Source organism: Microcaecilia unicolor, chromosome 1 (genome assembly GCF_901765095.1).
Source record: "Microcaecilia unicolor chromosome 1, aMicUni1.1, whole genome shotgun sequence".
NCBI classification, from domain to species: domain Eukaryota; kingdom Metazoa; phylum Chordata; class Amphibia; order Gymnophiona; family Siphonopidae; genus Microcaecilia; species Microcaecilia unicolor.
In genome coordinates, this window is record NC_044031.1 from 101,816,385 (window position 1) to 101,830,251 (window position 13,867).

General features: G+C 46.1%; 1 protein-coding gene across 1 annotated transcript in view; it reads left to right on the forward strand.

Annotated features, from left to right (window-relative positions):
• Positions 1-6,145: 6,145 nt before the first annotated feature.
• The window catches only part of MPP7 (membrane palmitoylated protein 7), a 517,419-nt gene continuing 509,697 nt past the window's right edge, over positions 6,146-13,867 (forward strand). Inside the window, exon 1 of the mRNA XM_030199273.1 lies at positions 6,146-6,354. The gene's annotated coding sequence lies outside the window, so the exon portion shown is untranslated. The remainder of the gene's footprint in view (positions 6,355-13,867) is intronic.

Here is a 13,867-nt window from a genome sequence, read left to right on the forward strand (position 1 = left end):
CCCCTCCATTCACCCATATTCAGCAATTCCCTCTTTCCCTGAGCCCTGCCATCCCATCCATGCTCTCTCTCCCCTGCCCCCCTCCATTCAGCCATATTCAGCAATTCCCCTCTTTCCCTGAGCCCTGCCATCCCATTCATCTCACTCTCTCCCTGCCCCAACTGCCCACCTCTTCTCCCTCAAGATCCCTTTACTTTTTTTTCTTTCAAATTTACCTCCAGTCCGGCAGCGCAGCGACAGACAACATCGGAGAAAGCGCTCCCAGTAAAAGCGCTTCTTCACTCAGTGACCCGCCTTCTTCTGACGTCATGATGTCAGAAGAAGGCGGGGCACTGAGCGAAGAGAAGCGTTTACTGGGAGCGCTTTCACTGACGCTGTCTGTCGCTGCGCTGCCGGACTGGAGGTAAATTTTTTAAAAAAGGAAACAGATCTTGGGGGAAAGAGGGCGGGCAATTGGGACGAGCGTCGTTGTCGTCATCAGGATCCGATCTTCGGCTGGGGAGCCTCCAATACCGGGTGCCTATCAGGCTCATTTTCAAAGAACTTAGAGGCACATTTTCAAAGCACTTAGCCTTCCAAAGTTCCATAGAAACCTATGGAACTTTGGAAGGCTAAGTGCTTTGAAAATGAGCCCCTTAGCCTCCCAAAGTTCCATAGAAACCTATGGAACTTAGCCTCCCAAAGTGCTTGAAAATATGCCTCCATGCCTGATAGTATACTACTACAATTTCAACACAATACGGAATAAAACATTTCCATAGACAGCGTAGGCTATAAGCAAAGATGGAACATATAGATAGGTAGGAGCGGAAGAGGAGTTAGAAAATAAGGGGACTAATTTAAATACAGTTGCACATGAGGTCAAAGAGGTGATTAAATATTATCTCAGCTAGGATAGGAGTGGATAAACATGTTCTGCTAAAGTAGGTGCAGCTCGTGTCACTCTGTGTGAGACTAACAAATTTAACAAATTAGTTACTTCTTTTATTAAAGGCTTGGTTAAAGAGTCAAGCTTTCACCTGCTTCCTGAACTAGAGATAGTCTTGTGTTAAGCAGAGCCTTTCTGGTAGTGCATTCCAAAATGTGGGGATTACTCTGGAGAAGACCACAGTGCTGCCTTGCAAATTTCTTCAATGGAGACAAAGCGGAAATGGGCTACTGAAGCCACCATGGCTCTTACATTGTGAGTGGTGACATAACCATGAAGGGTCAGCCTAGCTGAGCATACACAGTCAGCCAGCCAAGTAGAGATAGTACGTTTGGTGATGGGAATCCCTAACCTATTAGGACTGAAGGATACAAAAAGCTGGGAGGACTTCCTATGAGGTTTTGTACCCTCCAGATAATATGCTAGGGGCACTTGCACTCTAAGACATGTGGTGCTTCTTTTCCGGGATGAGAATGTGGCTTAGGGAAGGACATACGAAGTACAATAGACTGATTGACATAGAATTCTGATACCACTTTAGGGAGGAATTTGGGGTGGATTCGGAGAACACCGTCATGGTAGAACCTGGTGTAAGGTGGGTCTGCCACAAGGGCTTGAAGTTCACTCACTCTTTTGGCAGAAGTGCTTAAGAACAATACTTTGTATGTGAGGAATTTCAGAGAACAGGAAAGGAGTGTTGAAATGGAAGTTTCACAAGAACTGTGAAGATAACATTGATATCCCATGCTACCGGAGGTGGTTTAATAGGTTTGGTATGAAATAAACCTTTCATGAATCTATCAAGGGATGGATGGAAATTGGCATATTACTAACAGTAGAATGAAAAGCGCTAATGGCACTCAAGTATTTGACTGAGTTAGTTTTGAGGCCAGAATCCAAAATATAGAGGAGGTACTCCATAAGGATAGGAAGAGAGCACCTTATAGGGTCGAGTGTTCTGGCTGTACACCAGAGGGAACATCTCCATTTGAAATGGTAACATTTCTGTGTAGAAGGTTTCCTAGTCTAGGAGTATTCTAGAGACTCTGTCCGGAAGGTTTATGGAAGGTAAGTCTATGTCGTTAAAAACCAAGGGTTCCTTTTACTAAGTGGCGGTAAGCCCAACGCGGGTTTACCGCTCACTATACAGGAAGTACAGCTGGGCTACCATAGCAGCCTGGTGGTACTTCACACCACTAGTGCACTGTTTCCTGCGCTACAAAAATTTTTTGTAGCGCCAGAGTGTACCCGGCGGTAATTGGGCAGTGCTGTGTGCCGCTTTGTTACCGCTGGATTTAGGCAGGAGCCCTTACCGCCACCTCAATGGGTAACGGTAAGGGCTCCCCCTGAAATGTCCGTGTGGCAAGTGCTTTACTTGCCACCCAGCCATTTCCTGTCAGAAAGCAAGACTTCCCTTTTACCAGCTGCGGTAAAAGGGGACCCCTAGTGCATGTGTAAAACATGTGCCAATGCTAGCACCAGCCCCCTTTTGCTGCAGCTTGGTAAAAGGGGCCGCAACCCGCAAGCCATCAGAGCAAGAAACTGAGGGTCTGGATGGAGGAGGGACCCAGTTTTGTGTTATAGGGTTGAAAAGGGATCGAACCTCAATGGAGGACAACTCTAGAAGAGGGAACCAATTTGATGTGCCCAGCACGGAGCAATTAGGATCATGGTCCCTTAGTCTTGACATACTTTGAGATGAGTTTTCCCTCTGAGAAGCAGTGTGAGAAAGGCTAATAGAAGATAAAATGCCCCAATCTATCCACCCTATCAGATTAACTGTTCACTCGTCCTCTAGATTGTTCACTTGTCTTTAGATTGTTCACTTGTCTTTTAGATTGTAAGCTCTTTGAGCAGGGACTGTCCTTCTAGTTTAAATTGTACAGCGCTGGCAGGGGCGTAGCTACGGGTGGGCCTGGATGGGCCAGGCCCACCCAGTTTGGCCTCAGGCCCGCCCAAAAGAAGATCTTTACCCTCTCCCACCCCTGCGCAGTGCTTCTTTTAATGCTGTCGGCGCGCTGTCCAGTCTCCCACCCCCCGCGGCGGCGCTTATACCGCTACGGTGCTGCCTGCCTGACAGCAATTCTACAGATGCGTCACAGACATCCAACGTCCTGCTCCAGGGCCTTCCGCGTCCCGCCTCCGTAAACAGGAAGTTACATCGGCGCGGCAGAGGGAAGGCCCCGGAGCAGGACGTCGGTGACGCATCTATAGAGTTGCTGTCGGCAGGCAGCGCCATAGCGAAGTGTAAGCGCTGCGCAGGGGTGGGAGACTGTGCACAGCAGCCGACAGCATTAAAAGAAGCGCTGCAGGGGGGGAGAGGGTGAGGAAGTCAGTGGGGTGCTGGCCCGGGAAGGGAGGGAACAGAAGGGTGAAGGGTGCTGGACTTGCTAGGGGCAGAGGGTTGGAGGGAAGGGAGAGAGGTTGGAATTTGCAGAGGGGAAGTTGGAAGGAAGGGGAGAGGTTTTGGATTTGCAGGGGGAGGTGGAGGGAAGGGGAGAGGTGCTGGATATGCAGAGGGGTGGAGGGAAAGGAGATGTGCTGGATACGCAGAGGGTTGAAGTGAAGGGGAGAGGTGCTGGACATGTAGGGGGGGCTGGATGAAAGGGAGAGAGATGCTGGACATGTAGGGGGGGCTGGATGAAAGGGAGAGAGATGCTGGACATGTGGGGGGGGGGCTGAAGGGAGGTGCTGGATATGCAGATGATGGCTGAAAGGAAAGGAGACAGATGGACCTGCAAGGAGGGCTGGAGCAAAGGAGAAAGGTGCTGGACCTATGGGAGGGGTTAGAGAGGTGCATGGAGAAAGAGCCAGATGCATAAGGGGAAGGAAAGAGAGGAAGAGAAGCTGGTTGGGGGTGGGATCAGAGAGGAGAGGGACACATTGGTGTGGAGGAGGGAGAAAGGGGACATAGGGAAGTTTACAGATACAGAAGGGAGATTATGGGCATTAGGTGGGAGCATGGGGACAGGGACACAAATGTGAGATGCTGTATGGGGATGGCACATGGGCACAGAGGGGTAATGCCTGACAGGGGGGGGGGAAACGGGGATATGGAATAGAGATAAAATGCTGGACACTGGAGAGGGGGGTATATGGACACAGGGGGGGGGAGATACCAGACAAGGGGGAGAATAGGAACACAGAAGGGATTTGCTGGGCATAGGGTGCATAGGTGCACAGAGGAATGATGATGGATGAGGGGATATGAACACAGGGGAGATTCTGGACAAGGAAATATAGGAAAACAGAGATGGGAGATGGATGATGGACATGAAGAAAGAAGAAATGTCAAATAGGAGACACTGGCAAGTGAGTTAAGAGAAGACAGAGAGAAGCAGAAACCAGAGACTGGGACCAATATGATTTGAGAAAAAATGACCAGACAACAAAAAGGTATAAAAAATATTTTATTTTCACTGTTGTGAATATAACATGTTGGATTTGAAATGTACATCTTGCCAAAGTTGATGTTAAACATGGCTGGGGTCCAGGACAGAAATCTAGGAAATGACCCCAAAGTCCATTACCAGGCTATGCCTTCAGCTTCCAGCAGGTGGGCTTTCTCTGGCCAGGGAACCAGGCACAATTGCCCTAGTTGCAACCACTAACACCATCCCTGGCATGTGCCATCTTTATATTTTACACAGGAGCAAATGCCTTTCTTTCTTGTTCTCTGGTGTTGTACTACATGCAAGGTCTAGTTTCTTGGGGTTTCCGTGTTAATTTATATTTCTAGAGTTGTGGTCACTTATTCTGTATTGGCATTTGTGTCTTGTGTGTGTGACTGAGGTATTCTGTTAGCATGAAGTTTCCATGTAGCATTCTGTAGTAATTTGGCTTGGTTCAGCTTTCCTGATAAATGTATTTGTATTTAGGCCCTACTATAATATTTAAGGCACTTCTTTTTCAATAGTAGGATCTTTGTTTTTGGAAGTAGTGTTGGCATGGTAGATTTGCTCTAGGTTCTGAGTGACTTTTGTTTTATAGATTTTTTTTAAAGTTAATTTATAATATGTCTGTAATTGAGATTACACTAGAAAACAAAATTTCTTTATATGATGAGTTTTATGGAGAATTGTCCTGGCTGTGCTCTGTATCCATTGTTGGTGGACGGCCAGGAGGTTCTCTGGATGCAGAATGTGTTTGGCTTCAATACCATATATGTTGTTGGAGGACCATAGCTCAGTGGGGTTGAATAGTGCAGTCTATTGTACTTCCCTTAGCTCTAAATTGGCCTGCAGCCACTGAAGCCTGCACTGCAACCCTCATTGAAGTTATGGGGAGTGGGGTAGGGACAGAGTATGGGGTGCATCAGGTTGCTGTTTTTTCTCTTTGAAAAAAGTTGGCAACTCTAGTGCCCACCCATCCAACCTGTTGGCCACCCAAAAATTGCCTTCTGGCTACGCCACTGGCGCTGCGTAACCCTAGTAGCGCTTTAGAAATGTTTGTTAGTAGTAGTAGTGTTCCCCAAATGGAGCAGGAAGGCAGCATGGGAGCATAGATTCTGGACAAAAGCTGGGAAGCTTGTTGTTCAGAGGAGATGCGAACAGGTCTATGGCTGGGGTCCTCTCAATTAATTTTCAGGATTCCCCCCTCCTCCCCTTCAAGATTTTGACAGTACCAGTACCAGGGCAATCATAAAAAATTGGACGTAGTAATTTAGCTATTCAATTTTGTTTTGCAAACATGTACAATGAGGAGCATTTCCAAAAGCTAGTTACAAAGGTAAATGGGATTATTTGAGAATTATCCATGCTTTGTTGTAGGTAAAAGTACGCGCAGATGCTTTAGTCGGTGTCAGAACTTTTGTGCTTTGACTGTGGCTGCCTATTGGTGTCCTCTAGAAGCTGCTGCTTCTACTCTGCCTAATGGTTTGGGACGATTCTGTAGTTTGAGAAAGACGAAGCAAAGTCAGAAAAAGAGCAAAGAGGCCTCAAGGGCTCTGTCTTTAGTACATACAAAGCACCGATTCTTCCGCACCCTTAGGCTATAGTGGGAAGCCTGCCTTAGCCGCGTCCGTCTTCCTCCACACCCCCTTTCGCCTGGTTGAGCCAATGAGCATACGTTACACGGGCCGACGAAGACAGCCAATAGACGGGCAGTCATTCTACAATCAAGCTGTGTGGGGCGGGGCGAGCAGTGTCTCTATTCGTTGCTCCGCGGCTCCGCCCTTTACATACACAAACACACACACACTCAGACGTACGCGCGTGCACGTTGGGATTGTGTGCGCGCCCGAGGCGCTATTGCTAGCGCGGAGATTTTACGGACTGTCTCTTCTCCCTCGCTTTTGCACTGTGTTCAGCCTGCGGCGTGGGGAAGCGCTGTGAGGAGCTTAGGACGGACTGCCTGCCGCGCCCTGTAACCAGCTTCTTCCTTTGGCAGTTGCTGAGCGTGGAGTTCCTGCTGCTCTTGTCGACCAGGTAAGTGCTCAAGGAGTTCTTGTGTAGGCGGAGGAGGGTGTGTGCCTTATGCCATCGCTCCCGGGTGGGGGGAGGCATTGCTCTCTCCCCAGTCCAGGTGCTTCTTGTGTGACAGGATCCATTGCTACAGGTTGTGTCTTGTGGGTTGGACCGCCCGGGTATGTGAAGCAGCAGGTAAACGTGAACTTCCTAGCAAATGGTGGCAGAGAGCTACTGCTGCTTGCATCGGTGCATCTTATAGTTGTTAAACGCTTATGTTATGTGTTTGTGTGCGTACTTATATAGAATCAGGATCCTTATTTGATGGTCTGTATTTAAGTGGCGGAAAATTTCACTTATTTTTCAGACAGGTTTTATTTTTTCTTTAAGAGCACATTTTTTAATTATATTATTAAAATGTGCAGATGTCAGTATCACAGTGATTGTCAAGTAAGATATATGGTGACATTCATTGTGTTTATAGTGGCTGTTATTACTGTTGAAACTGTATTTTGTCTGTCTGCTTCATTCTGTATTCTTCTTTTCTGCTGATATTTCCTTCTCGATTATACTGTTTTATGAGTAGCAATATGGCCCTTCTGTTGTCATGGGGAGCTGTTCTTTGTTTTCGCCCTCTCAAATGTCAGTCACTTTTGTTTTGATGTTTGATGTGAGAGGAAATTGTAGGCAGCTTTTGGTATTGGTATTTCTAGTTATAATACTAAAAACACAGCATACTTCATCAGTATTCAGTACCTAAGCATTTTCCTGGTGTTTGCGTTGCTTGAAATTTTCATAAACTAGTCCTAGTATATTTTGATATTTGGGAGGTTTTGGAACTTATGTTCAGAACAGCTGAAAACAAATAGGTGTTTGTTTTTTATTTTGCATTTAAAAGTTTTGAACATAGAAGTGAGATTTTGGAGAGAGAGACACACACACACCAAACAATTAAAAAATATATTTTTATTGAAAGCATTTTCTGTTATACATAATAAACACACGAAACAAAAACAATGTAATAGAAGATAAGGGATGACAGAGTCTACCCAGTTGTGGACTAGGGCTTCTGATAGTATACATGAAACTGCTGTAAACAGAAGTAGGGTCTGCTTGAAGATGTGGGAGTGAGGCAAGCTCAAATATTTTGTATTTTAGTATAGGTTTAGCCTTTTTCAAATGTATTTTTAAAGTGTTTCACTGGTACAGTAGGCAGCATAACTTTTTGTTTTATTTCTGCTTATTGTGTTCATTTTTGTTTTGTGAATAATATTGCCTAGAGCTTTTGTATTGAACAGTTGTAAATAACTCTTAGTGATGTAGGTACATCAAAGTTGTTGAGTTTGAGATTTGATATACTGCTTACACATTTGATTAAACATGACTGTTATGGGATGGGGTTATGTACTGGTAGAATGCTGGAGAAAGTTACAGTAAACTTAGATTTTCTTATTGGGGAAGCAAAGCATCTGATCATATTATGGGGCCCACAGGATTTGCTATCCACTGAGGACAAGCCATTTAGAATCAGCAGTCTAGAAATATTTTTAAATAAGGGAATATTACTCTACCACATGGGCTTCAGCAGTGATGATATTGTGTCTCAAGATCATCTGCTGTGTGATCCCCTCATGGCCTAATAACATTTACGTTACTATGGCATTATAGCCAAGATGTCTTTCTATCCCTTGAGATATCAGTGGGAGAAGCTTAGTAGTGCCAGTACTAGTGAGTTACACACTTGGGTTTAACTAAACAGTCTTTTAGCCTTTCTCTAAAGGTGGAAGGAGAAGAAAACATTTTTTATAACATGGCAATTAGATATTACCTTTTATTGGGAGGAAACAATTTGTTCAAGTTTATAAGGAGATGATTAAGAATAGATCTCTGCCTTTGGCAAAAGGCTGTGTGCTTAATTGCACAATAAAGCTGACTTTCTTTGAAGGGCTGTGTTGTATTCCTTTTTCAGTTCATTTTAAAATCATGAGGTATAAGTGAAACCTGAAATTCTGGAATGTTGCTTGAGCATTTGTGATGTCCCTAAAACTTTTCAGCCTTGATTTAGGAAAACAATAATTGCACCACGAAAATGGAACTTGATATGCTAAAGACACAGGAGGCTGTGTCACATGGATAACAGTAATTTGGAAATATTAAAAAGAACTATAAATTTGTTTTACTAGTACAACACGAGTGCAGCAGTAGTAAGAACTGCATACTGGAAATCCTGTGAAGTGCTTGCTTCCAGGCTTCAGCTACCTTGAGACCTTTGACACAATAAGCAGGAAGAACTAGGTATGCCTAGTGAACTAACTACTAACACATGGGCCACAGAGAATTTGTAGGGATACTTCTGTTGAGTAGCAGGGCAAGCTATTTCAGCATGAATAATGTGATGGGGTGTACCTGGATTTCTGACCTGCACAGGCATGTGTGAAGCTGCCTTGCCAGTTAAAATATGTATGAGTTCACAATAAAATCCCCATTTACCAGTCCAAGCAAGTGAGGTAAGTTTATATCTTTAAGGGACTTTAGTTTTGATTATGAAAAGTGTTCAAACAGTAGCTATTTGGTTGAAGCCTTGCTGATGGGATGCTATTGCTCACAAGTATCAGACTTGCTTATTGCAACCCATTTTGTGTGTCTGTTAATGTGTCTGTTATGCACATGCATTTTGTGTACTGAAAACTAAAAAGACTCGATGAACTACCTAATGGTCTTTACATTTTTGCTGCATCTATGGCATCAGTAGAAAGCAACTATTTGTGTGGAAAGCTTGTTTCTAGACCAGATGACCATGTAATGAAGTCTGTTCTATGTACTGGGCAATCCTTGAAAGACTATGGAGCTCCATTTTCAAAGCCCTTAGACTTACAAAATTACATAGAAACCTATGGAACTTTGTAAGTCTTAAGTGTTTTGAAAGTATGCCTTTTGTCTACAAACAAGTGCTATGGAATTAGTTGTTTAATAGCTGTGCCTGTACAAGGTGGAGGGTAACTACCGTGTTTCACTGTTACTGTATTTAAATTTACAGCTCTTAAATATTTCTTCTTGAAATAGTTACGGCTATGAGATCAGAAGAATGTCACCATTTTTGTATCAGTTTTATACAGTGGCAATTGTGCAGTTGAAGAAAATGTTCTTGCAGTAGATAAAAATTAGACAATTTTGAATGGCGATGTTATCTAATTTTAGATCACGAATTCCCATTTACCAGTTAAAATCACTTTAGATTTGTTTTGTAAGCAACAAGATTAGAAAAGCAAAAACCCCTTGTATTAGACACCAACTATTATAGTATGTTAACTATAGCTAGAAATTATAGTATGCATTTCTAATAGTCCAGTTTCACTAAGTAATGGAGGGTCCTTTTAAAGTAATAGTAAGACAGATGAAATCAACAGAGGAAGACAATTTGGTGCATTCAGTCTGCCCATTGAAATACTGCATGTGTCTTCAAAGGTTTTATGCCAGTTCTCATTACTCAGTTTATTATGTTGCCATTTAGGAGATAGTTTCTAATTTAATTTACTTGGGGTGAAAACTGTATTGGTTTCCTGCAGGGCCGGCGTTAGAGGGGAGCAAACAGCAGCTGCCATGGGTCCCACAGTTCCAGAGGGTCCCATGGTCAAGGCATCTCTCCTCCTCCCTTCCCCCTCTCCTTTCCCGATCTTCTTTAAAAATTTATTTCCTTTCTCAGAGGAGCCCTAGAGCAGCAGCTTTCCTCACAGGCTGTCTCAGCTGTCCTCTTCTGCTGCAATTTCCTGTTTCCACCTGAGTGGATTGTGGCAGAGGAGTGGAAAAGCTTCATGGCAGCCAGAGGTAGCTTGTTAGGATGGCTCCTCTGAGAGGGGAAATAAATTTTTAAAGAAGACCGCAAGGTGAGGGGAAGGGAGAGAGATGGACTGTGATGGAGAGAACAGTTTGAGATGCCCGGACGGCATAGTAGCAATGCTGCTAGGGAGGAAAGGGGATCATCAGAGGCACCCTCCTTAATGTATGCCCTGAACCCAACCATGTCTAAAACCAGCCCTGGTTCCCTGTGGTGGTACTTAAGGCCCAACAGTTAGGGTACTGCACTGAACAAGTGGTTTTTAATTTGCTGAAAAAAAAATTTTCTTTAGGACAAACATTAAAATTGACTCCTCCCCTTTCTGGACCAAAAAAAAAAAGGAAAAATACCAGATCCCACCTCATTCCATCTCCCACTGAAGTAAAATAAAATACATTAATTGGATCTCCTCCATATCTCCACATCTTACAGTTGATCCTGTTTATTAGTGTTGTATGGCCAGGAGCAATTCCCGGTTTCTGCTGTCTGCCACTGTTTTCCAAAATGGAATTTGCAGGAATTTGCATTAGTTTGTCTATCATCATTTTCATGTATAGCAGAATCTGCTGTTCTGATAAACATGGTTTAATGGGACAGAGTCAACATGGGTTCAGCCAAGGGAAGTCTTCCCTCACCAATTTGGTTCATTTCTTTGAATGTGTGAATAAACATGTGGATAACGGTGAGCCCGTTAATGTAGTGTATCTAGATTTCTCCGAGGACAGGCAGGCTGTTGTTCTCACAAGTGGTTTGACGATCTGCGTCGGCCTGGGAACCGGCATAATGCATAGCAAAAAAGGAAAAAAAAAATCTGCTAGAGCCTTCTGGCGTGCGTGCTGCACTGCACATGCACAGAGTTCCTTCCCGCCCGCCGCGCAGCTGTGCTCAGTTCATTATTTTTTTTCATGTGAGGGGCAGTGGTTCCTTCTGCAGCTCCTTGTTTGCCCGGGAAAGAGCCTTTTTACAGTGCCTTACGGCAATTTTTTTTTTGTGCTACAGTCGTCTTCCCTTCCATGTCATCGAAGATTCTCAGTGGCATCAAGCGCTGTACTCGATGCAATCGGACCATCGCGGGTACTGATAAACACTCTTGCTGTATTCAGTGCCTTGGGCCTGACCATAGCCCGGCAAATTGTGTCCTTTGTCTTTGTATGAAGAAAAGGATGCAAATTTCCTGAGATGCTCAAAGAGAAAAACTTTTTGGAGCTTGGTCCGGTGTTTTGGCATCGAGGTTGGTGACGTCAGCGTCGAGTGAGGCATTGACATCAGGAGTTACAGTAGGGATGGCTGCTTCTTTACCCAGACACATTGGGAGCAGTGAGGCATCGAGTTGGTCTCCACCTGTCATGAGGCCTCCTGTTGTGCAGGCCCCCTGGGACCAACCTTCATCGAACCCAAGCCAATGTGAGAATTCCTTGTCAGCACCGAGGACTCTTGGCGAGGTGTATCGGGCAAAGGCCAAGAAGCACTGACACTGATCTCCTTTGACACACGGTGCCGGGAGCTCTGGGACATTGAGGGATCTGGCTCCCGAGAAGTGTCTGCGCTGGGAGGAGCGCTCTCCCTCCATTCAAGAGGAGCCGACGCTCCTGTCTCCCAGCAGCTGAGATCCTGCTCCCGCACACCAGGCGGTTAGGCAACCTGAGCCCACACCAGCCTCACAGCCTTTACCGATGGTGGCTCAACGAGCGACTCTGGGCCTTGCTCCCAGAGCTTTTGGAGGCCTTTATGCAGCGATGTGCATCGGGGGTGCTTGCACTTACCATGCCTTCCGCTGCGGCCCTGCCTGGCCCCCAGCCTGTGGTGCAGCCGCCGACACCGGCAGTTCCATTGTCGACTGCCACCCAAGCTGGTTCTCCTTCGATGTCGGTGGAAGAAGCTTTGCTGGAGTTGAGGCAAGAACTGACCCCTTGACGCCGTTCTCTAGTCCATGGGTCCTCAAAGTTGAGGCAGGCACGGTCTCAAGCATCCCTGAGGGAAGTGCTGTCGGACACCGAGGAGGCGCGCTCATGGGAGTCTGAAGAGGATCCCAGGTACTTTTCCTCCGATGAGTCTTATGAGATCCGTTCAGAACCTTCCCCTGCACCTGAGAGAAGGCTGTCCCTGCCTGAGAGCCTCTTTCACCTCTTTTATGCGGGGTAATGTGGAGGATGAACCTGGGGCTAAGATGCTCGAGGTCCTGGACTACACCTCTCCACCAAGGACGCAGTGATGGCTCCTCTGCACGAGGTAATTGTCAGGACTCAAAGCAGCAACTAGGTTTGTTAGCCCTTGGGCCGCTGCCAAGGAGCGGCAGTGGCAGGCAAAACCACCCCAACCAGCACTGGGCTAACACACACACACACACACACACACACACACACAAAGCAGGAACACACTGGACAAGAACACTTGGACTGGAACACAAGACTGAAGCAAGGCTTCACCTGCACTTGACCACCCTTCCCTAGGAGTTGAGCCCCTGGGTGCAGGCGGCCGGCAGGACTTACCGGACTGGGTAGGAACTGGATACCAGCAGGAAACACACAACAGAGTCAAGACTACAAGCTGCCAGGCAGCCACTAAGACAGAAACACAGACAGGAGGGAGTCAGGACTAAAAGCTGCCAAGCAGCCACTAATAAAGAACACAGACACAAGACAAGAAAGTGCAGACCACAAACAAGACTAGGAACTAAACAATAAAACCAAAGCTAACTACACACAAACAAGAACCAGGCAAGAACTCAGAATAAAACTGGACTAGGCAGAAGTGCACAGAGCACACCCACATACCAGGGACCTTAGACGATGCAAAGGCAAACACAGAAGTTTCTAGGTGATTGATAGCCCATCAGCTGCTAAAGCTCAGCTGCAGCAATCACAAGGCAACTACGGGCGCTGTTAAGGCACAAACAAGAAAGACAAGTCTGGCAGCCTGGAAGATCCGGACCAGACTGAAGCCTGGAACGGGTAGGGACAGCAAGACAGTCTATGGCAGCCACTGGTTCTGGCCACCAGAGGGCGAGGGGAGCACAAACCAAGAAGCAGGCAGAAAGCATACTGAAGCACAGAGTGGCTCAACATACACAGGTGCAGCACAGTGGAGAAATCAGAGCCATGCTAGAAGCAGCCAGCACACAGAGACAAAGACAAAGCTAACTCAGGAAGAACAGACAGAAGCCAGCTTAGAAGCTGACCGCCAGAAATAAGGTAAGCCTGAGAGGGGTCACGGCCACAGACGTGACAGTAATCAAGATAACCCTCGTGTGGAACTGGGTTTCCCCTCTGTCCATGTGGTCCCCAAGAAAATTGATACCCTGTATCGGATCCACGGGGAACCTGGGTTGGCAAAGTCTGTTACCCCACAGCTCCATGGTGATGGATGCCGCTCTCAAGAGAGCTAAGACTATGCTTTGGCTCCCCCAGGCAGAGAAGCTAGGACCTTGGACTCTTTTGGGAGAAAAATATATCAGGCTGCTATGCCCATCGCCCGTATTCCTTCATACCAGCTCTTCACGAGCATCTACTTGCTGAACTCGGTGAGGCAACTGTCTGACTTGGTTGATACACTCCCTCGGAAGCACGCCGAGCCTTTTCGCCAGCTGGTCAAGCAGCAGAAGGCATGTCACAGGTTCTTGGCCAGGGGCACTTACAACATGACACTTCTGACGTGGTATCCAGAATCTCTGCCCAGGATATACAGTGGGGGAAATAAGTA